Consider the following 26,324-nt stretch of genomic DNA (forward strand, 5'->3'; position numbering starts at 1 on the left):
TAGAAGTTTTTGTCGTGGTTGTGAATTGTGAAAAATCGTGAATAAACTGTTATTTTGTTGTTGTTAAAAGAAGGTGCTCAGTCTTGTTGAATTATTATTTCCACGGAGACACGTAGAATATAACTCTTTTAAAATAATCCTACAGTTATATACATTATATATGTATATTAATAGTTACGGCGGTTGTTTATATGGAGTCGCCGTAATGAAGAATTACTTCACGCTGAACAACCCTTAAGGAAATATAAGAAGTTCGGGGTTGTTACGGAAACGTTGAATCGACAGTCAGTCGAAAGACGGAATCGTAAACTGACTGTCGAGCTAGCCAGTCAACTGATTGATCGAACCGTTACGCTCTGTTATAGTTAATAACTGTTACAGTTGTACTTCCGCGCACACACGATTGTTTCGAAGATACACGGTTCCCGATGACTCTTTCGAGTGACAGGGATGATAAAATTGAATGATATAAATGTAACAAAAACTATTTATTATACTAACAAAAATATTATATACTAACAAGAATATTATAATAACAAAAATAGAATTAACAAATGTTGTTGATTCTACGAATATTATAAGTCGACTGCGATACTGCGAATGACTAACAGATGAGAGTAATGGATGGGCTAATGAATCTCGTGTTCAGAGTAGTTTTGTTCTGCTCGTTCGTCGAACTGATATCTCCGAGGTAACCTCGGAGTGGGTGTGTATTAAAACATGGAACAAGCGGATTCGTAGATTGCAATATTTCGGAAGAAGTATGGGAAACGGTCGTGTTGAATTGATTGGTTGAAAGGAAAGCGTATGCTCAAGGAAAGCGGCCGCCCCAAACTCATCGTCACCCGCAGGTAGTGCTCGTACCCTCGGGTGAAGCCCGCGAATGATCCACGTGTCCAAATGATAAACCGTGGCAGACAATGAATTGTAAAAGGGCCTTGTGCGTTAAACAAAATACACTATTGCGGGTCTGACGAAATATCGATAGCTGATGACCAGCTGAGGGTTATATTGACGGAAATAATGGACAATAGGTTAAGCACCGACCTTTTAGAGACATTACCTACCAGGGATGCGTTGAGACTATTTCAAGATTGTGCTATGCGTGTGTTTTTATGACGGTAGTGATTGCTATAAAGAATAATTTCGCCTTGCAACGGAACAAAAGTTGTGTCAATTATATTAAACAAACATGATTCCGCGGCGTTTACAGAAAATGCGCAACAACAGTAATGATAGATAATATATGTACATACATAATAATAATAGTATAGATATTCATAGTAGCCCACTATTTGCAAAAGAAGCCATTTTTTGCCTTCATATGACTTAGTACAATTTACGCATACGAAATTGAATCTTGTGACCTAATAGTCTTTTAAATAGAAACGTCATTAATAATGTAAAAATTATTTTGCAAACAATATAACAGTTTTCATTCGTGCCTCAAAAGTATCACTCAAGAGTAAAAGGTTAAAGCAGCGATCTCTATCGTGAACTTTTAAACAACATATTATGATGCAACATTTTTGAAAGAGAAAATAAAATTTGTTAACGTATGGTAAATTGCAACTTCGCTCCTTTCAATGACTAGAATAGGATGCAATGCCAAAACATTTGACTTCGAGGAAAATGATGTAACCTTGACATGTTATGACATCACAATTTTAAATTACAAACTAGAATTTATTTAAATAATGTTATCTTGCAACCCTGGTCTTCTCGATGTCTAGAGTACGATAAAATCATAAAAAGTTTGACCTCGAACAAAAAAACTGAGGACGCTTTCGCAAAAATTTTCATTAACAGATCTCCATCAACCTGAACGCGTAATATACATCAATGACTGCTTTGCTATAACCATTTCTGCCAACCTATATGCATCGCACTATTTTGATTGTTTGTACCCCTGTCTGCAGACGATCAGATCGTTCGATAATTCGGAGAATCGTCGTCGTCGCGACGCGCGGCACAAAGGTGCGCGGTTTGCCATACTCCTCTTTGGCTCTCTCTCTCTCTCTCTCTCTCTCTCTCTCTCTCTCTCTCTCTCTCTCTCTCTCTCTCTCTCTCTCTCTCTCTCTCTCTCTCTCTCTCTCTTTGCCTCGCCTCGTGAAGGCGTGAATTTCAGTTCGCGTTTCTACACGCAAATTATCTGTGCACGACGGCGCCTTAACGTCTCGGGCGTAACATCTGATAGTCCGGTAAGTGCAACGTTAAGGCTGAATATAAGGCGGTGCTCGCGGTGGGTATGAGGGTTGACAGGTGGCGAGATAACATTCACGGCGGGGGCGCGTCGCGTTTATCGTTAAAAGCATCGAGGGAAATTTCGCAGTTTCTCGAGGCGAACGAAACCGATGGCGATACGCGGCGTTTCTCTCGTCTTAATACAGCCGTGGCCCACCTCCTATTCTCGAGCTGCCCCTCCAGATCGCAGTCGACCCTTTTCTATTTTCTCGGGGCAGCGCGTTCTTTTTGCCGGTCGAGAAGAGAAGCTCTTCTCTCTGTCCCGCGTGCTCCTCTCTGAACAACTGCCTCGCCGTGGAATCCTCGCTTATATCGCTCTGTCTTTGTACTCGATAGATAACGTTCGATTCTCTGAGATTCCTCGTCCCGTCTCATGAATTATTTGCGTATCGTTTTGTCGATGCGGGAGAAGACCGTTCTCCGTGGAAGGTTTTTTCGTTTTGCACACCGTGGACCAGATGATTCGTTCCCCTGACGATTATCCAGACGTTATAAAGAGTATTAAACATTTGTACTCAAAGCCGTTTTATGTGTAAATTTGAAATAGTTTTTCTGAAATATGCTATTTCTATTAGATATGTTACATTTGCAATGTTTAAAGAATCGGCATTGTCTAGATATAGCACCATTGTTTCGAGGTCATGTATGAAATATGAGAATTATTACATACTATCCTTAAGCATTGTATATAATACGTAGGCATTCTATAGATTGACAAATGTTATTTAGACAAGGCAGGAAAAGAGCTCCTGGTAAAGCTATTTTAAGGTTATGTTAATGAAATATGAATAGTCTTATACATTGTCTAAAAACGCCGACGTATATACAATGCTGACGAATTCTATAAAATGCCGGCTTTTCATAAATTACCAGTAACATATACACGTCAAAAAGAAATGGCGATTTTACATCTTACAATAAAAATACATCTCCTACGATTTAAATTAACATGCTTGTGTAACATATTCATTAATTTCGGACGATTTAGATTAAAATGTGCTACGTATTAAAATCATTTCTACATTATCGGATTATTTATATCCGAAGTACTACTAAAACTGCAACTACCGTAAGAATTACAAGAATCAACGTTATATGTATTAAAAATGGACTAAATCTTATAAAATAAAAATACTGTAAGTGTGAAATACTATTTTGAATTTACAAGTAAAATTCCTTCGAGTATAAAGGGTTAAGCATAGGAATAGTCGGATAGGGTATCAAACTTCATGCTCTAAAAATTACACTAATACAAACTATGCATTAAATTACAATATCAAGATACATTCCGTCTTCAGTTATATTAAACATTCTGCTTCTAAACATAATTTTGTATCTGCATAAGAATTAGTTTACATTTTATGTGTTCTCTTCCGTTTGCTAAACATCAGTAAACGCATCTACGCGATAAACAAACTTTTACAGTTTCGTCATTAACTTTATTTATCATCATACAAAATATATATTCATAATAGATGTATACATAATAGATATATTCATAATAGTTGTTTATATAATAGATATATCCACAATAGTTGTTTATATAATAGATATATCCACAATATAAATATATTCATAATAGAACCTTGTTAATATAAATACCAACACGACTGCACGTATATCAACAACAATATTGATTTAAAATAAAGAAAAAGAAGAAAGAACCAACGGAAGAGTTAAACTACTTAATAACAATGCATTGCAAAAACTGGATCGCGATCTGCGTTCGTAATACCGAGAAATCGTATTTAATTAATAATAATTCTTTCCGACGTGGGATTTGCTTGATGCCCGCGTAATCTGTAGTTTGTCTAACACAGTAATGTAAATACTCGAAAGTCTCACCTAGCGTCGCGTTTTTTGCGAGAGGGTCGGGCGGATGTAAATAAAAGTGTCACTTTGATGTTTCGAGGAAACGCGACGCAATGTAATCCATTGCAGCGGCACGCTGCGCCGGCGTGGCTAAAATATATTTTTGCAGAAGACTGGACCAGCACGTCAGTTACAGACGCACTCCGCAACGATAGCAGCACTTTTATGGACCGTTTTTACGAGACACCACTCCAACGGGATTCCTTTCACCCTTCAAAACCGTCCTGTGTAAAAGCTTTGTACGTCGTTGCTGGTTAAACTGCGCGCGGTACGAGTTTCAACTTACTACTGATACCAGTTTCTCTAATCGAGCCGGCTGGAAGCCGGTGACGCGTTCTGGACGGCATCATTAGGAGGACAAACAGTTTCCGTTGGTAAATAGAACCAAGATATTCTTTTGTCAGAATCCTGGATGAAAAGTATCAAGGATGTCAGCAGTTTCAAATATGTACTATTCTTTGGCATTTTACTGACCGGTAACCTATAAATAGGGTTTTTAAAAATAATTTGTTCATTATTGGTGTGGTAAAGGTGTTGGTTTCTACTACTGTAATATTTAATATTATTAGGTTGGAAAATTCTGTTGGACAATGTCATTTCGAGTTTTAAAATATTTATTTATTTATTCGGGTATTTACATTTAGCTATTTACATTTAGGTATTTATATTTAGGTATTTGCATGTACATATTTGCATTTAGGTATTTATATTTAGGAATTTATATTTAGTTATTTGCATTTAGGCATTTGTAATTAGGCATTCACATTTAGGCATTTATATTTAGATGTTTACGTTTAGGTATTTAGGCATTTATTTATAGGTATTTACTATCTGCCAAAAGTCATAAATAACGACGGGATTTATATTGCACAATAAATATAATGAAATGTATGAATAATTTCATATATTTTTCCACTTTACAAATGAACAGAACTTTCCGGTAGACCTAATATTATATAGCTTTGACGATAAATAGAATCGAAATTTTAACATTGAGCCTGTTGAGGCCCGCTCGACGGTTTATGGCGGTGACCGCGCGCTCGGGACGCTCGAAATTGGCTACGGTGTGGGCCTGTCACCCGCGCTTTCGGGAAATAGTATTTTCGGCCGGTCTCGAGGCGCATGGCTCACCGTAAGTGTTTTACCAGTATTACCGGCCATAAATCCATGGGTCCTCGGCAAGGGACTTGGGAGAGTCGCGAAAGTCGGACACGGACTTAGCAAGCTGCAACGCACATGTTGGGGAATTCCGGAGGCCCGCATTTCGGAACGGGACTTTTCTGGAAGCGTCCGCGGCACCCCCTCCTCGGCCCCAAACGTTGTCCGAAGGAATGTCTGTTTTCCTTGTCGGAAACTTGCGGATTGGGCGACTCTCCTCGGTACCCACCCCCTAGTTAAGATGGTAGGGAGGCCCGCGGACTATATTAAGGGTGGAAGTCCGGGCCTCGTCTAGTTACCTCGTTTTCGTTTAGTCGTTTAGTCAAGATAGTGCCCATACGTCAATTTGTTGGTGGCGTACTGGGTTGCTATAGTTACCTAGTTCGTTACATAGTTGCTAGTTACACACATAGTTTGTCAATCGGTTGGAGACGTACGTCAATTTGTTGGTGACGTACTCGTCTCGTTATAGTTACTCGTTACATAGTTCAAGTTTGTCATAGTCCCCATACGCCAATTTGTTGGTGGCGCACTGGGTTGTTGTTATAGAAATACAGTTGTTAACACAAACTTGTCCATTTTGTTTTCCTCCTGCTGGGTGAGGTGGTCCTTCGAGCTAGTAAATATTACAGTTGGTCGGCACAGGTCGTGCAAGTTTCTCACAGTGCTCGATCAATCGAAAGATTAACCACGAGCCCCGTACAGAGCCATCCTAAGCTCCAATAATATTGCATAATTTTTCAAATATTAAGATTCATTTTGTAATGAATAAAATAAATAAAATAAAAATAGAAAGTAAAATTTAACATTGAGTAAATAATATTATAGACAATATTACAAGCTGCAATATTACTATTTAAGTTTTTAATCATAATTTCATTATTTACGAACGAGTTGGATCTTTAATTATTATTATGAAGCTCTTCACCTGTTTATATATAACTAATTTTTATAAAAATTGACCTACTTTTACGATTTTTCACATAAAATTGAAAAAAAGATCGTCGCAATATAAATTCCGCTTGCATTAATTGTTGAACCTGTTATGAAACGTTGAAATTTACCAACACAAAAAAACAATTTTATAACATTCATTGATGGTATTATCAACTATTTTATGAAATTAGAGTTAAAATATAAACCTCTGCGCTTGTAGCTATTGCAATATTACAAGGTGAATTTAAAAATGTCCCACCATGCATTATCATACATCAAAAAGATGGGATAATTTTAATTTTATCATGTCCCAAAAGGTTAAAACGAACAACTTTCCAAAATGACACGAAATAATTTGAATCTTTATTGTTCATTACAATATATTATGTTGTTTATTATATTTTGATATCTCTATGGTAATCTATTATATTATTTATTATATTATTATCTATTATAATCTATCATACTATTCACTATACATATTAAACATATTAAACATATTAAATTATTTATTACATTATTACATTCATTACTTGTTACAACTCAAAATTTAACATATTACGCAGAACGCCAAAAAATAGACAAAAGCTCAATATTTCCGTCTTGTTATCTGTCTTCGGCCAGCCGGATAATCCATCGAATACCTTCCAGAAAGCAAACACAGCCGTGTCTAAATCTAGCATTCGAAAACGACTGCAGCGAAGAGCATAAATTAGGTTTAATAATTCGGCGTTGTCGGCCGGGAAGACGGAAGGCGGACTTCGAGGAAGCAGCAGCCGGCGACACTGTTCGTAAAGTTACAATGGCGTTTCGCGAGGTGTCGATTAATACTCGTCGAGGGACGCGTTCAATTTGCAAGTAGTAGATGCTGACATAATTCACTTAAGAAGCTCACACGCAGCGTCCCCTTGAACAAGCGTGAGACGGAACAGAACGGAACGGGACGAGAGGTAACGGCGACGGAAGGGTGACGGCAGGAAGACGGAAGGGGGGGTGGGGGACCGGAGGCGGCGAATGACGGGTGGTGGCGGCAGGTGGCGAGACTAATAGGACCTTTCTTAAGGTCGAGTTATACCGGATCGGAATATGAAGCGGCAGCCATTTGAATGAGGAACTCGAGCTGCTAATGGAGGAGGCACTTACGGTTATTACATCGGTTCAAACGTTGGCTGGTGTAGTAACTACGACCGCCCGTCGGCCAATTAAGACGCAACGTTTTTGCCCGAGGCCACGGTAAATCACAATACGAGTTACTCGCCCGGCAATAACACTTTTCGTCGACGGCGAACTTTCCGAACGATTGCTTCAATTTCACGTCGCAATTATCGCTGTCCGGCCTCTCGGCCCGTCTCCTCAATGCTCTGGCTCCCTCACGGCCGATAAATTCGTGCCCCGGCAAAAATGCAATCAATGTAACAGAACTTGGTTTAATGAGCGAAACCCCTCGGCAAATACCCGCGACGATCCAATGAAGTTAATCGCTCATAGAATCGCGATCGAGGATTTTACTTTCGTCCATGTTACCCGGCCACGACGCAACAGAAGAGATTCCGAAGAAATCGAATGTGGCGTCTAGCTCTGACACTCGTCAACAGATGGATCCTTTTCTCGACAGCTACCTGGGAGCGTCTCGATTTGTATATGTACCACCGAAACCGCCCTTTTGCCCTTATCCCTGTGTTTCTAAGGCAGAAGCCGCTAGATTAGCCTTACACTAACGAGTCCTCCAGCGGGCCTACAGTCCTGGACAAAAAGATAGCACATGTGTGCTATCTTTAATTTCTCGAAAACTACATGAAAATTCTCAAATGAAAATTGTAGTATTTGAAGCTTACGACAAGAAACGAAGAAACATGTTAGTAAACAAGATCGTTATCACTGATATTCGTAGTTCGCCATAATACCGTGTAGAAACAAGGGGCGAAATAATAGCACACTTGAACTTTCTGTTGCCATTAATCAGTAGCTTGTGAGCTTTCGATCAGGTATTAACCAGTGCTACATAATACACAATCAGGCGACAGTATGGGTCGTGTAAACAAATTAAGTGATATTGAGAATAGAGAAATAATTGAACTCAAGGGCTGTAATTTGAATGTTTCCCAAATTTCAAAAATTGTGAAGAGAAGCAGAAAAGTTATACATAATTTGTTAAAAGACCCGACAAATTATGGGAAGAAAAAGAGTTTTGGGGGGACGCCGTCTTTATCGAAACGAGACAACCGGGCTATTATACGAGTTGTATCAAACTCGACATTAACATCTCGTGAAATTTCTCGCCGATCAGGCGTTACAGCGAACATACGAAGTGTCCGTCGTTTTCTTCAAAGGTGTAAGTTTATTCAGCGATTGAAGATGAAACAAAAAACCCCCTTAACAGTACAGCACAAGAAGGAACGGGTAGCATTCGCAAAGGCTCGGATTCATTGGAAGAAAAAACGGAGACGAATTTTATTTACCGACGAAAAAAGATTTAATCTAGAAGGTCCTGACGGGTTTACATATTATTACCACGACATTCGAAAAGAAGAAATTGTGAGACAACGACGACAAATGGGTGGTGGTGGAATAATGATTTGGGCCGAAATTGGTTAGAAAGAGACAACTGATATAAAGTTCATTAATGGTAAAATGAACAGTAAAATGTATATAGACTTAATATTTGAACAAATACACAAACATGCAGATAGGATCACAAAAGGAAATTTTATTATCTTTCAGCATGACAATGCCGCCGTGCATCAAGCTAAAATTGTTAACACGTTCGTCACCCACAATTAGACACTAAAATCCCTACATAAGTAAAGGAATTTAATTAATTAAAATAAAACTAAAAAGTTCACATTGATCATGAGGGATGACATTAGAACTCTTTCGCATTCAAAAAATCATAGTCGAATTCATTTTGCTCGAATATATTGCATTAAAAATAAATTTTCAAAATTGGTCAAAAATTAGTGTCACCCAGATATGGGTGACGCGGTGACGAACGTGTTAAAGCATATTTTACTAATCAAAATATTGCTGTTTGCCATGGCCTGCCCGCTCCCCCGACATAAACATAATAGAGAATTATTGGGGTGAATTAGCACGTGCCGTACATAAGAATGCAAGACAATATAACAATTTTTACGAATTGAAAGAATGGGACAATTTATCCCAAGAAACAATAAAACAAACTGTTCAAATCATTACCAAACCGAATAATTGAAGTCGTTGAAAAGAAAGGCAGTTATACTAATTACTAATTTTGATGTACATTGTGTTTCTAAAATAAATTTATATGTGTATTTTGTAAATGTGCTATTATTTCGCCCCCCCCCCCCCTCCTTGTGTCTACACGTTATTTCGGCGAACTACGAATATCAGTGAGAACGATCTTATTTACTAATATGTTCCTCCGTTTCGTGTCGTAAACTTAAATACTATAATTTACATTTGAGAAATTTCACGTAGTTTTCGAGAAATTAAAGATAGCACACATGTGCTATTATGAAAGGAACGGTTTCAAAAGTACAGCCAACATGGATATATCTTTCGTCGCCACCAAAGGGTTGAATCTAAACTTTGACGATTTGTATAAAAATGATCTTGGAACGTGATGGAACAATATCAGTCGTGTCTCAGAGTCACCGCTCGAGTGCAAACAGTTGATGAATATCAATCGTACGAGCTGTTGTGAATCGACGATGCGAGTGTGACGTGCCCTGCCGACGCCGCTCTTGGTACCTGCCGAACCGCCAGGATAATGTCACCCCTGGCGCCTCATTGTCGCGCCGTCCGAACCTGCGGAGCTGGCGCGACACAAACCCATTTTCCTGGGACCACCAGCGGGCCGACATTCCGAACGACGCCACATTGTCGCGATACGGAAAACTCTCCAGCCTTTTCCGGGCCCAAACAAGACTCAGCACTCGGGCCTTAATCAGTCAATTAATCTTAAACTTAGGCCCACATTAAAAACCACCTCCAAACCCAAAAACTGGAGGGTATAAATACCCTCTTCACAAACTAAATAAAGTCAGTCTTCTGCCGAACCTCACTGCGTGCGTTACTGTACACCTTACCTCGTACGAATATCTTACGAAACTCTGTCCAAGGATAGCTAGTCTACGGAGGCTATACCCTGGCTTAGTCTTATTACGTACGAGGACTATTTTCCATCGTCATCATCCAGTCCCGTGACACGAGCAATACCGATAACGCGCGAGTTTGTATATATGTACTTATCGCTAATAATAAATAAATTGGCCGATGTAATATGTTTTGAATGAAGAAAGGAACGTAGGAGGAATTTCTTTGACTATACAAAAGAACGAACGTATTAAAATTGAACCAAAGATTAATGTGTATTTAGTGTATGTAATAAATAGTTGATCTATTATTCGAAATCAGAAGTGGGGCTATCATCTCTACTACCTAAATATGCAAAAAATATTATATGTATGCATTTAAAAATACTAAGTTGACCCTTATAAATCGGCAAGGTCGCGAATAAAAAGAAATAATTTACACGAGCAGTGTGGCTGTTCTAAAACTGTATTTTCTCTCATTGAACTTTTTTATAATTACAAATGTTTACATGATATTTGCTCGGTCGTTTATATTCGGACACCCTGTATCTACAAACATTTTTACGAAACATCTTGGCAGTCGCAATAATTTTCGAATAAAATTTTAAATTCCGTCATTTTGACATGTTTGGTACTGTTAAATCGTTACAATAAAGCGGCGTTAGAACTCTAATAGCGCATGTTAAATCTTTGCACTCCAATGGTGATTTTGAGGTACCACAAAAAATTGTTACATCATGTTCTAAAATAATTTTCACATTGTTAGTTGTCCTGTCGCGACGACACAAAGCAAAATCATTGCAATCGTTTAACATAACTCTGCATATATTACAATCGAAAAGTACAACGAAATGATTTGAATCGTACAAATCGTTTCACCTTTGCGGTCACTCTAAAAAATCATTAAGATACTTAGCTTGAATATCAATTAGTTTTAGAAGTCATGATTTTTGTTTCAAGCGCACATAAGATCGAATCACTGTGTGCCACGACTGTTGAGAAAGCCGAAAACGGAAACTAGACATAGAATGGTCTTGTTACGTCGCCACGACGCGACGGTAGAGATTACGAAGAAAGCGACGGTTCTTGATTCTCCAAACGGAGAATCTACCAAGACTCGTTCTGGGTTTATACTTCTTTTATTTTAACAACGATGTTTCTGAACGTGCGGAGAGTGAAAATAAACGCACGTTTCAAGGAACTCGATGTTTATGTCAAAAATGTATCTGATCGGAGCACCGAAAGTTTTAACGGGAATAAATGCGGGGCGCGTGAATAAAACACGTGTCTGTACTATTACAGGTTTCGTTTCGTCATACGATCATCAGCGTAGTTACAAGCGAACTGAACTAAAACATAAGGTGATCCTCCACCGAATGTCTAATATGGGAGGGGCCACAATCTACGGTGACGACTGTTACACAGGTGGCGATGTATTGCTCTTCAACAGAAAGTCACCGACGACGTTACCTCGGTCCTCCCTACTCTTTCAACCTAGGGGTGGCTTACAGAGAGCTGCCTAATCACGACGGGCCCAACACGATTGCACAGAGCCTCGAGGGACAACGTTTGGGACCTAGGAGAGGGAACCGCAAACACTTCCAAGAGGTTCAATGCCGCGCGTGGATCTCGGCGAGTCCCCGACATCCCAGTGCCATATTTTCAAGTGTCCGAGTTCTAAACGTGCTGTTTTCCGCGACTCGTGGCGTGCCATATATGGAGGGCCAAGCATTTGTGAGAGGGCGATGTTGCAAAAACCTATGAGAATCAGCCACATGCCTTGGAAGTTTGGAAATGCTGTTTTCTGAAGTACGGGTCACGGGCCCACATTGTAGTCAGTTTCAAAAGCCCCAAGCACGCGGCCCCATCGTCATAAACTCCGGTTAAGCAATCCCTGGCTATACAATATAAAATACAATGGTAATAATAATAATAATAATTAGGATTATAGTAGTCGAGCAGGACGCAACAGCCATATACATTCGAAAGTCAACGTTGCGGAGCGTTTAAAATTTGTTCAGGTATAGTATAAAAAGCCAACTCCATTCTGGAAAATAATCTTCCCCTCTTTCTCTCTTCTTCTTTCCCAATCTGATCTCTCTTTCTTTCAGTTCTCTTACCAAGTCATCTTTATTTCTTTGTGCCTCTTCCCTCATTATCTTCATTTTTTCTTTATCCCCTTCAACATTCCGAATAGTAGACTGTTTAATATATATTCTCTGCATACTCTTCCTCCTCCTTCTTAGTCATCTGCTCCTTTAACCCTTTCTCTTGTTCATCAACTTCTTTGCTCCCCTTTCCCATTGTATTCCCTCCTCTCTAGGATACCACGCATTGCTCCACCTCTTCTTTCTTTCGTCCCCTTTCTTGTAGCACTACTTTCCAGCCTTGTTATCATTTCCTTCCTCATAATAACAGTAATAGCAATAATAATTAGGATTGTGATAGTGGAGATAAACCCTGATGGATAAACCCTGTCAACGAAGATTCCTTGCGACAGTACTGCTAAAAGGGAATATTTATAATTATTTCCACGATAAAGTATCATGACATTGAAAAACAATTGGCAATAGTGAAGTATCGTAAATATAAGGCGACCATTGGATCATAAGAACAGTGTAGCTTTTAAGACAATGTAGGGACCAAGAGGCCTAACCGCGACGTCAAAGCGGGCGAGCGGCATCCGCCGTTGCGATGACAATAGTTTAAACAACGAAGATCGGTTGACGGTTTTCGTCTGTCGAGGGGGACGCCAGAGTTGTTCTAAAGGTGGAAGCGTGAAGAAGTCTGAGAGTTGTTCTGGAAGTCGAGGTGTAAGGAAGTATAAGAATTGTCGAGTGGTCGTGTTCTCAGTTTCGATATTTCTTTGTTAACACTTTATCGACCGGTAGCCTATAAATCGGTTTTTCACCCGATTTGTAGCCTGTGAATCGATTGTCATAGCAGCCAATAATATGTTATCTGTTATTGAAATAAAGGTACTACTATAAGTTCTCATATTATTATATCATCTTTCACTTATTTGATACCTTTCGCGATGAATAAAATAAATAGATTCAATGACTCCACAGTGACAGAAGTGTTTACAGCCGCATGACCGGTCGGTATAGTGTTAATCTAAGTCTATAGTTTTTTCTAATTTTAAACAACTTTTTATTAAATATAATTCGACAATGGTATTATTTTATCGTACGAGTACTCGTCATACTGTGAACACAGCCTAATGATCACTACTATCGCTGCGCCATCTTCAAAATGGACAACAGGACGCGATGCTGCAAAGGAGGAAAAATGAAAGCGATTTGCTCACGTTCTACATTTTTCTTCGATAGCGCGAAGACAAATCTGCGCGAACGGCGCATAGAAACGGGCCGAAAGGTTTGATTGGAACGCTGCTGGGAACGCGGTGTTGGGCAAGGGTGAAAGAGGGAGCGGCCGGGGGTGCAAGACTGCGCGAACGAGCAAACGAACGAGCGGAATCATTGAATATTCAGGCGGACAGATGAAGCGAACAGATCTGTCCGTGAATATTCAAACATCCGCAGCGGCTATAAAAATTATTCCTGATCGTGGAAGCGTCACACCGCGGAGATCACCGTTACCAAGACACCCGGACTCTGCTATGACATTGATTGCGCGATAACACCGGGAAAGCGTCTTTCCCACGTTCTCGATCTAGTCGAAGAAGAATGATTCATAAGCTCGCGCCGATTGGATCCCGGAACAAAAACGTCTCGTTTAACGCTTCCAATTTTGCTCGCAATTCGAATGCTGGAATCCGATTCTGTGTTTCTGGTGCGCCGGTGTAGCAGCAGCACTCCTTTCGATGCGGAACTCTGATCACTTTTATCCAGATGCAAATTCTAACGCGGTTATTCACAGAGATTAAAATGCGAGAGAAATTTTTAGACTTTGCCGGGCATTTTGTTAACACAGATTCGTCTGCATGACGAAAATTCGTCATTTCTATATTACAGAAAATAATTGATTCCCGTTCTTTTAATTCTAAACAAATTGAATTTTAATTTTCACCAAACAGAGATAGTTCCAATAGAAAAAAAACTGATTTCAGCTTCGGTTGCGTCGCATAACGGTGGAAACGTAAACAAAAACAAAGTAATAGCGTAGTATTCGGTATCGCGCATGCAAGAATTTTTTTCAAAGTGTAAACGCTTCTCTGTTCGGATATTTATTTCAGTTGTATTATTGTCAATTTAACCAACACGGCGTACACCAAAATTTGATTCACCTGGCAAACTAAACTATGATTTACGTAATCATAAATGCATTAAAATAGTGACTGCAGGAAACACAAAACATCCTTTGAAATAATGCAATGTTTGCAAAGCTCACAACAAAATATAGAACCAGCTATGTATGTGACTTTTGCAACATTCCCCTTCATACTGGAACACGTTTATCCGAGTCGTAAAATACAGAATGAATGAGACAGATGTTTGTAGAATGTTTGAGCCGCTTCGAGTGACCTGCGATCGTTGCTTAAGTTCCTCGAAGTCCTGCGTGGACAAAAGATAAAGAGTGAGTGAGTGGAAGTGAAATACGGAAAGAAAGAGAGAAAATGAGCAAGAATGAGACACAGTGTGAAAGGGTTATGCCAGAGAGAGAGAGAGAGAGAGAGAGAGAGAGAGAGAGAGAGAGAGAGGGAGAGAGAAAATGGTGAGATAATGAGAAAAAAGACTGCAAGGATGGAAGGGTGTGACATCATGATAAATACAGAACCCCGAAAATGCGAATCATCAACACACTACTGATTCACTCACAAACAGGTCATCTTGTTTTGAACTTTTCATCCCTTCCACCCATTGCGACGACTCTATAAGTACAACTCTAACACTCCAAAATAAAGAGTCTAATTTCTACACCGAAAGACGCCTAATCTCTGTCCATCACTTTCCCGCCAACAACAACGGTTCCGTGAAGTGTGTATCGGTCAGAAAACGCGTTCAGGCAGGATTCACTACTCCGAATTCATCGATTCGGGTCAAGGTGTAGAGAAGTCCCGTCACAAGGGCTGGTGGGAAAGCTCGAGACATTCGAAAGAGAACTGTCGCCTTGTTAACTTAGGCGTTATCGTAATTGTTGTTGTTGTCGTTGCGTTGTTGAATATAGTTTTCGTAGTTGTTGTAGTTGTCACCGTTATTACTCAAGTCGTAGGAAAGACTTAACTCTTTTGGAAAGAGAGCTTTAGATTTTCTGAGAGATGGAAGAAGGTAATGTTGTTTCTCTTTAGATCATATCATTTCTACAGGTAGTGCCAAACAATGCCGCCATTTTGTGAATGGCGGTGCAACAAATATGTGTTAAGCTAGGAGTTCGATGCGAATTTTGTTTTGTATGAGAGAAGGAAATTGATTTCTTGATTCTTGGATTTTTTATATTGAAACTATAGATTGAGACTAAGATTGAAATTGTTATGTCACGTTCCAAAATAATATTATGTAAAGTTAAATTTCAAGAATCGTTAAAAGTGTAACTGTTTTTACATGAGTTACAGAATACACTTTGTTTGTTAATTTATTATATATATCGTTAAAGTTTAGTCATTTGGTAGTTTTGGTAGTTTGTTAATTTTAATCCATGTATATAGATTTAAAAATAATGTAATATAGATTACAAATATTTTAAAATATTAAATTTACATGTATATATGATGATATAGATTTAAAAAATTGTCAAAAGTGTAACTGTTGTATGAGTCACAAGACTCAGTGTCATATAATACAGCGGCATAAAATACACTCTGTCATACGGAATGGAAATACTATAATTTGGAAAAATAATTTAAAATTTATAGTTGAAATCGCTTCGAGTGCAAAGGATTAAAAAAGATATACCATTTTAAAAGTGTTGGCTCAATTTTGCTTTCCACCGTATAATAATATTACCGTTGTTATCTAACTTAACCTTTTGTACTCAAAAACGAACAAAATGCATTTTATGCATAGGTAATTGACTTCAGTGACTCATACCAACAGTTTTATTATTTAACAATGTTTTAAATCTAAGCTTTGTTCGTATAAAAATGATTTAGAACATGACAGAACAATTTTAGTGTGATAGGTCGTTGAACTCGTTTCAAGATTCTCTCTCATGATACGGAAGCAAAAACAGACCGATCCATTTAAAAAAATGAAGGTGACCTTCAAATATCCCAAGTACCTCCATCTGCAAAAAAACTATTTTCGCCACCGGATGGCCCCCTTCGTACTGTGCAATTTTGTTTCAGCAAATATTTCTGCGAAATTTATAGTTTCGAAGATATTTGAGGTGGCAATAGTTATTGCCCAACCCTGTATAACCCATTCTATGCCATCACTCCAGCAAAACTACTAAACGAAAGGGTTAAAGTCATCATCCATCTGCACTGTATCAACGTACTCGAGGCGTCACAGAATTCGACACAAGCGCCTGAGTAGCATAATGAACGCAAACGCGCAACGATTCGTTTAATTGAATAACAGACGCTCCACAGAAACGAGATTGCGCAGAGCGAAGTTCCATTTCACAGCCTATTATTTCCACCAGTTTCGACAGCGACGCGGTTAGTTAGTATGTACTCCTTAGAAAATAATCTGAGCCTCGATATTTCCTTAATCCACGGTACGTGCTAGCGGATTCCATTCGGACGGGGCGACGGAGCCCGGAGGAGGGGAGACATGGTCCATTGATTCGATCCAGAAGACCGAAGGGGACCGCGTTCCGGTAATATCGAAACGATTGGCTAAACCACTCACAATGGAGCAATTGAAAGAGAAAGAACGGACAAAGGAGAGCCGGAAGATTTTTTACGTTAACCGGTGCGGCGCGGCGCGGTGCGGAGGGATCGGCGGGGGGAAGACTTACGGAGAGGGCCCGGGCATCCCCAAGTGGCGCGGAGGTTCGAGCAAACACCTTAAGGGCATTTCGCCTTTGGCGATCGCAGGATTAGGGGGTGTTCGAGATGCGAGGGGAGCCCGTGCTCGTGGGTCGACGTAATCAACTGAATGAGCAAGTGACTCTAGAGAACCGCGTAAGCCCGCCGGTAGCTACGGGCTCGGTCCTCTCCAGTGTGGTCATCTGAATAAACCATGAGTGCTGCCTTAATGACGGAATCGAAGCTACAAACGGGTCGGTACCGTGCTTGAATCACCGGACCTGGACGACATAGGTGGCAGAGATAAATTGCGGTACGTTCTACGACGTGTTACCTCGAGGAAGCTGAGCTTACAGCGGTCCGACTCGACGAAGCGCTCCGCGTAAGCGTGACTGTTTCGATTCGCGTGACGCCACGCGAATTATCGCCCATTATGGTCCGTATAATATAGTATAATATAGTATAGTATAGTATAGTATGGTATAGTATGGTGTGGTGTGGCGTGGCGTGGCGTGGCGTGGTATGGTATAGTATGGTATAGTATGGTATAGTTTAGTACGGAGATTTTCTCCAAATGTTTTCGGTCCCTTCCTGAGAGCGTAAGCTAGATGGCATAAGTTAAAAGATTGGAACCACATGTTTTCTAATCACAGGCACCACCCGTGAGGTGATCGCGCACGATCTAGGCACATGTAACCAACCCCCACATTCCATTTTCCACGGAAACTTGTATACATATATTATGGACCCAGGTCCAGCTAGAAATCGGGCCACTTTCAAGTCAGCAAACGAGGAAGAATCGCTAGCAAGATCAAGTTTTATTCTCTTTCGAGCAATTTTAATACCGACTACGTAATCGTAATAAGTTAATTAGCTCCCGCCGACTTGGTGAGACTACCGAAACCGTGATATAAAATTCGCAATTACACTTTTCCTGCACCCGTGCATCTCTAATCGACTAGCTTTCTAATATGCTAGTTTGTACCAGCTTTTGTGTGTCAAATTAATCTATTCCATTTCCTAATTCGAATCAGTTGTTGATACCTTCCGCAAAGACACACCTTTGTTGCTCGAGGTATATCTTCTTAATATCTCTTGAAAAGTTACGAGGCCATTCGATACCAACCAGTACACCTGTTAAGGTGCGCGCGGTGTCGTCCGAAATTGACTCGGCTTCGCGGTTGTAAGGCGCGAAGTTTTCTTGTATAGAATATACGGCACTCGACGCGGCACGGTAGTTTGACGATTTAACGAGGAACTACCTAGATATATTTAAACTATTGTTCGTGTGTTCCCGGAGTCTCCTTGTGAGACTTTCGTTCGTATGTTAGCGGTGCGCCGAAGTATTGAGACCGATGTGTCTCCTCGAAGGTTTGAAGAAGAGTGTGTCTGTTCTAATCGTTCGATCCTCGAACTCGAGATTAGTCTGGGGGTGTGGGCGTTTCTGCCTTTTGGGGGTTTCCTCGAGAATTGCATTTCGGAATGATAGAAGGGCACTGATTGGCCCTTGCCGCTTGCTGCAGAGTACCAATCAGTGCCTTTTTTAACGCGGCGACACTCTCTTGTCGCACTGTGAGCGGGTTGAGTTGTGTAGAATTTACGACGTCAAAAAACGCTACGGGAATCGTTCAGGTCAGCCTGCGACGGTTGCGGTACCGTCGCGTGCTCGGTTCGGGTGACCCTTCGGATTGCCCGGTTTATGGCGCGTCCCAACTGTGGGCTTCGAAAATGCAATTAGGCAACTCTCTTGGAAATCTTTACCTTTATGACACGTAATGGTTATTGAGGAAGGCAGTAATGAAATTAACATGCTTCTGGTTGCCAGATGTAGAAAAAGCCTTCTTCTCAAAAATAACCTTCCTCACGTCCGTGTCATAAACCCCATCGGCAGAAATACCAGGTGTTTCCGTCTTCGGGACGGAACAACACCTATTCCCTGTCTAGTCGGCCGATTCACTAATCATTTACCTTGAAACCTAACGACGCCCCGGTGATGATTAAAGCATTGGTCAGGCCTCACATTCCAACACATTACAATGCATGATGTCAGTCGGCTTGCAACAATACTATAGTATAGTATGATATAGTATAGTATAATATAGTAATAGCAATAATACAGTATAACATACTGTAGCAAAGCATAGCATAGCAAAGAATACCATAGCACAGCATACGCAGCACTTTTATTATAATGCAGCACAACATAGTATAATACACTATAGCGTAGCATACGGTAAGTTCTACGACGTGTTACCTCCAGGAAGCTGGGCTTACATCGGTCCGACACGACGCAGCGCTCCGCGTAAGCGTGCCTGCTTCGATTCGCGTGACGCCACGCGAATTATCGTCCATGCACGTAAGAAAGGCATACGATATAATACTTGAGCTGCCGATCATTTCCCTTGCGTATTTCTCCGCGTGTCGAGGAACCGATTATTAGAGAACGTTACCGCCACCAATCCCTGGCAATTTCCTGTCGTGTACACTTTTTCGAGACGCCGGATGTCTTATCGCTCGCACCGGCAACTGCGATCGACTTCCTTCTACACGGGGCATTGTTTGCTGTTTCTGATAGTGGCGATCTGTGATTCGGATCCGGGAATTTTTCAACACGGTAATTAATTTAATAATCGCGCTAATACGTTACATTTTCGAACAAGTATCTGAGCTTATAAAATTTAACTTTACAATTTTAATTCGGTTAAATATAATACTTTAATCTTGTTAAATTATTCAGGTTGTTGCGTGACGGAGACGTATAGTCGTGGACAAAACTTTTATAAATACGATAAAATAACTATGTTAGATAACTTTGATCTCTGCTCGTAATTGAATTGACATTTTTATTAACGTTTCATTTCATTTATAAAACTGGCTTGAAAAAGCAGAAAGAAAGTTATCGTAAACGCACCAGATTCTTTTACAGCAGGAAGAATGATCGCTGAATGATAGCGCAAGTTCGCCACGTTCCCTTCCTTTTCTTCAATGAACAAGCTTCAGTTTCAGTGGCTCGTGTACCGATAGGTTGTCGGAAGTTCGTAAGTGTTGCTTCCGCCGTAAGAACAAAGTGAAACGGTCTCATAAATCGGTAGTGGGTGGTCCGAGCGACTGGCCGATGCTATAACAGATAAATAGGGCTGCGCTGCAAAACATCCTCATTTGAATATCTCGAGTTGTCAATCTAAAATCATTATTAACCTCCGTAAGAAGACTTCGAACAAACTGAACTGATAACGGCGTGAAGTAAATATTTCACAACATGACAGGTGATTTTAAAAATAAATGTTCTTTATTTTGTATATTTTGTACGCTGCATATGTTTTGTATATTTATGTTTATAAATATATTCTCGTGCTGTGCTTATCTGAGATATTTTGATTTTTATGAAATATATTTAAATAAATATACATTGATAAAAAAAACCTTTAAAATCTATTAAAGTGGCATATATAAATATCTTAATACAATAAACTCTTAATTCAGTATAAACCATTACCCATATAATTGGAAAAACATAAAAAGGTATCGAATTTTTACGCCTTACAAAGTTAAGGTTAAAAGTTATAAGAGTAAATGTTTTTAAAATTTGTATTACTAGTTTTATACTTCTCTTGTTTAATAATATATTTTAAGACGTCAGAAATTTTAAAAATGATTATTTATTTACGATGAATGTCGCTTTATATCTCAATTTTACACGGTTTTATGGTTTATAGTATTATAGTATGCTTTTTGTTTCAACTTGTAAATATAATTTGTTAATGCATCGTCATCACTTAAAGCCATCAAATTTAGAAAAAATGTCTGTGGTAATATTAAGAGTTTGTTTACGAATGCGGAATAAAGATACGAATATCTAAAAAATTTACAGGTAAATATAAAATTTATACCTCTTATATATTTATAAATATACACCATGAATAAAAATGACGTATAAGAAAACACAAAATCAATAAAAAGAAGAACAAAAAACTCCTAAATTCATGAAGAACATTTTGATACAACGTTCAATAAACATATTATTATTCAAAGTATAATATATTAGAATAAGTGTAAGATATTTTATAATACTTAATATTAGACTTAACACTTAATGCAGTATAACACTGTGATCAAAAAGTAAGGTGAAATTGTCATTTAAAACTCCTGGGCATTAGGAAGGCAGGTAAATTTTTTTCCTAGGTTGGTAGGATTGTCTATAACATTTGTCAAGCGTCTTTTTGTCAAAAGGTTTAATTATCTCCGAGTTACACGTGTTTTTGTAAACAGTCAAAAGTCATCACGATAATGTACCATGTCATACTGCATTGGTTCTTCGCGACTTTTTTGCCAAAAACTCGACTCATATCCTTCGGCAACCACCGTATTCGCCTGATTTGGCTCCGTGCGACTTCTAGCCATTCAGCAAACTCAAAAGGCCAATGCGGGGACGCCGGTTTGACACGATTGAGGAGATAAATACCGAACCGAAGAAGGTTTTAAAGGCTATACCGGTAAAAGACTATTCCAACTGTTTCGAAGACTGGAAAAAGCGTTGGCAAAAGTCCGCTTTATCGGACGAGGATTACTTTGAAGGGGATGAAATTCATTTGTAAGAATAAATAAAGAATTTACATTTTATAAACAAATTCACCTTACTTTTTGATCACAGTAGTTTAATTTGATCACAGTATATTTAATATCGTGCATATATACATATTTTAGTGCACATTTTGTATGTTTTACAAATTTTTCGTAATATTAAGTAATAATAAATCAGATATATTTGTGGTTTTAAAGAAAAACGCCGTATATTACAACTTCTAATATATATTAAATATTGTAATTTCAAATTTCGAAGTTTATTCACAAATTGGACGTAAGAAATTAGAGAAACAAGGAAACTATTATTAACCCTTTGCACTCGGCACGATTCTGGACGCAGGCTAGCAGCTACACGGCGGTATTTTGCGGTGGAAACGTCCATTTACAAACCCTCATATGATTTAGTATAATTTTTATATTGGACTTATATGAATCGGGTGACATCGAGGAATGTATTTTCGCAAAAAAATCAATATTTTATTGTTTATAATTTTGTACAGTGTGATAAATTTTGAAACACTCCCCAATATGCATTGCAGGCATATTAGTGCACGYTTGGCAATAAYAATTTGTTTGACGCCTGCYACCARGTGTGTTCCTRTTGGMACAAACTATACAATCCCGTTTTCTWTGTCYCACATCRGGAATATGTARTTTATTGTCTAAWCTGGTGTCTTCAAGAGATGTGGATGGACGCCTTCTCGATACATGAAAATCACCCCTCAACTGGTCAATGAGTGTCTTGACGAACTTGTGGTGCGTCAWTGGCGTTTCATTATTTGTTTRTTGTGAGATCCGATATATTATATAAGAGTTAATTACACACATTTCCAACCCCCCAAAAWATAACTTCCTCCACCRTTTCAGTGATTTACGGAGGAAACAATACGTCGAAGCGTWTTGATCCGCACGATCCACACCACCCATATTTGGTGGGGTCAAATTTTTCATTTGACTTATAAATCTCACTATATGTACAGTGCGTGCTATGTTCGCATACCGACCTTTCTTCTACAAACTCGCCTTATCGCTCTCTTCAAGTTACGTTGACAAGTGCTCGGACCGTCGCGAGCACGCCTCTCACGTTCTCGTCTCGCTCTCGTTGCGCACAAAACACGCTGACATTTCTTCTATATATCTTAGTAATTTTACTATATTTTGATTTGACTTCTTGTGCCATTTCAAAAGGAAACTTCAGAGAAACATGCATGTCTCAAAAAGTTGCGCTGGAATAACTCAATTCCCCGTAATCACTAATGAACTTTAAGGTCCCCTGAGTGGGGACAGCCGGGTGATATGCTAGAATTACGATGTCCCCTGAGAGGGGACAGCCGAGTGCAAAGGGTTAAGAGTAGTGATCAAAACACTGGACGACAATATTTCATAAATGGAAATTTGTAACGTTTTTCGTTTTTAACATTAATATAGTATAATAACATACGTACATATGGATCGTCTATTTTGAAAACTTTTAAAATAAAATTGAGATGTCACGTAATTTATGCTTAATCCAATGTTTAAATATTATTTATAACAAATTTATATTTAATATTTTAAAATATTGTGATATGGAAAATCAAATTAAAAGCAGGTCTTTCGTCAAATCAGGAAATTTACCCACGTTCTCTTCCAGCGTCAATCCTAAACGATCGTCCAACATTAAATGCGTTCATACTCATTCGTCTCATTCTACATACATCCGTCTCCACACACTCTCCTTATACTACAATATGCTTCGTTTAATTGAAAATTAACCAATGCACACGTGGTGGTGTCAATTTGCTTTATTTCATGTATTGAAAATTACCGTTTTAAGTTTAGCTATTTTATTAACATAAAGAAGTAGTAAATAAATAATCTTAAAAAATATATAAATAAATACTTGGTTTAGATAAATAATTAATAGCACTATCTTATGTTGAGTTCAACAATACATCAATATAATTAGTCTTCAAGATATAAAATACTATCCCTAGTGTATTTCTTGTTATTATTTATAATGAAAATTGGATTATTAAGAAATATATTTTAAGTGATATTTAATTGTTCATAAATGAAATTAAATAACTTTTACAATTAACTAAGTATAAAAATTGTACAAGGCTATTTACAACTCTTAAAATATATACTATTTCTGTTAAATTCGCTTTAAAAAGATTTCAATAATCAAATTACACATCGATAAATTAGAAAAAACTTTACCAGATTCGACGTAATTAACAAAAATTTTTTAATTGTCAGATATGGAAGCCTTTATTTTCTTGAAATAATAAAAAATGGACTCGCACCATTTTCTAAATAAACGATCGATAATAAAACAATGCGCAACTTGCACAAGCTAGGAACTAATGTTCAACAATTTTCAAGTAACCAAATACATACCTATAATAATATATAATGTCTATATTTATAATAAATATAAGTAAATACATGTCTACATCGTTATCATTCATTTATCTATTCTTTATCGAAAGATATGCATTCGCGCGAACATCATTCTCTGACTTTATCTCGAAACCAATTATCACACAATTGCACTAGTTCCGTTAATTTCTCCGGTTATCATTCGTAACGAACGATCAAAGATCTACTACGATCATCGAAACCGTGGTTCACTTTCCCCGTGGATGCATCCGTTTGATCCGATAAGTCGTTTATCTCGTGAAAAATCGGAATAATCGATAAACGGGAAATCCAGCGCGTATTTAGGACAAGTTAAGTATCCGCGATCCGATAAGATTTCGTTTCTAATTGCGTCAGGGATTAGTACAGTCTGATGGTATCTCTGCGATCGGTGTTCTCTCGGAGGGAATAAGCTTCGCGCGATCGACGACACTCGAGTCGGCGGAATTCTAAGGCGGCATTCCTCTCAAAGGTCGATTAATTTTCCAGCTGACGTTTCGCGCCGCGGAAACTTTTAATTCGTTGCTCCGACGGCTCTCCCCTCCTCCCCTCTCCTCCCCACTCCACTCCTCGCCGCTCCGCGGGAAGGATAACCGAAAACGACATCCCGGAGAAATTGCGCGAGTTTCATAGTTTCAGTGGCAGAAATTCCGCCGGCATCCCCGGCTCATTGCTAATTAATTAGTTTTCGACCGGACCCGGCTTTCCAATCGGTGCTCGTCTTCGTCCGCTTTTTCTTACCGGCCCGCCGAGTCTTCTATTCCACAGGATCTCCTCTAATAGAAATTCTTTCAGCAATTATTTAACGGGAAACGAGGCGGAAGCCAAACTTGTGATCTTGTAGCCCGTTGAAGCACCGCTGAAACATTCCATAGAGCCGGTGCTGACGAGCGGCCCGATCTTTGAGGGAATACTTTCGAACGTCCGCGACGGAACTTTCTACAGATAACTTGGCCGACTCCTTCGATTCTTGGTCAATGCGTCCGAATTTATTCGATATTTAGGTTTTCGGCTGGGCTCGGCTTTATTCGAGAGTGCCGCGTCGCATCGCTCTACGTATTCGACTGTTAACCCTTTGCGCGCGATCTTGGAGAAATCTATTAATATTGAACGATTTTTTCAGAGTATGAAAGGTAGTGTCACATAAAACGATGAAGTAAAGGAAAATAAAATGAGAGCTGCTGAACCGTAGTCCGAAAACTTTAATTGTTAGTGCACATAACTCTTTCGATTTCTTAATATTTCGATACGTTGCTCTTGGGGGTGGAGGGAGGGTGTCTTTATCTCTACTTCATTTTAACTGCAAATAATTTCTATCAATTAAATATACGAGAAGAATTATACGTATCTTTCACATACAATGATGAAGTAACTTAAAATGAGAGCTGTTGAACCGTAATCCAAAAGGCTCGTATATTATAAAATTGTACAAAGTATGGCACTCGTAACTTCACTTACTTCAGACACAACTCGTCGGTACTGTTATGCACTACTCCAAACATTTTCCGTGAGTCACCGATTACGCTAACCTGTGTGTCATTTTAGCCAAAACGTCGCGTCATCAAAAACATGGGTCATACTTCGTGGCCCTTTTATATCCCGAAGATTGTTCAAATATGGCGAATAAAACGTGACTATGTGTCCAAGTTCCCACGATTTCCGTGTGGCCAGTCGCGGTGATTTTTCTAACGATATTCAATAAAGATATGGTGTTTCCAACGCTAATGGAATAGGCCATTTGTTTAGGTGGAGTTGAAAGAGGCGGGATCAGTCAGAGAAGGGAAGATAAGTAGTTTCTAGAGCAGCGCACGAAGACAGACATTATAGAGGATAGGAGAAGTCTTCGTACTGCCATGCACTTAGCCACCAAGATATCGCGGGCACTAAAACGAATGGTGTTTCGAGGTGGCTTTGTCTTCCAGACGAGTCAATCGCAAGAGATCCGCCTAGGATCCTTGGACCCGCAAGAGATCGAGCCTAGTGCTGGCGGTCCCGCCTCCTCGTGGCCCCCCGCTGGTAACGCGGTGTCGGGAATACCATGCACCCGACACGGCAACTATGTGGGCCGCTTCCTAACCTGGATCTTCCCCCCGGGATGACCCTTAAATGGAAACGAGGGGATTTTTCCCTGCCTGAATAGCCTGGCACGAAGAGCTAGCGCTTGCACTCGGCTATAAGCT

The sequence above is a fragment of the Augochlora pura genome, chromosome 5 (genome assembly GCF_028453695.1).
Source record: "Augochlora pura isolate Apur16 chromosome 5, APUR_v2.2.1, whole genome shotgun sequence".
Lineage (NCBI taxonomy): Eukaryota > Metazoa > Arthropoda > Insecta > Hymenoptera > Halictidae > Augochlora > Augochlora pura.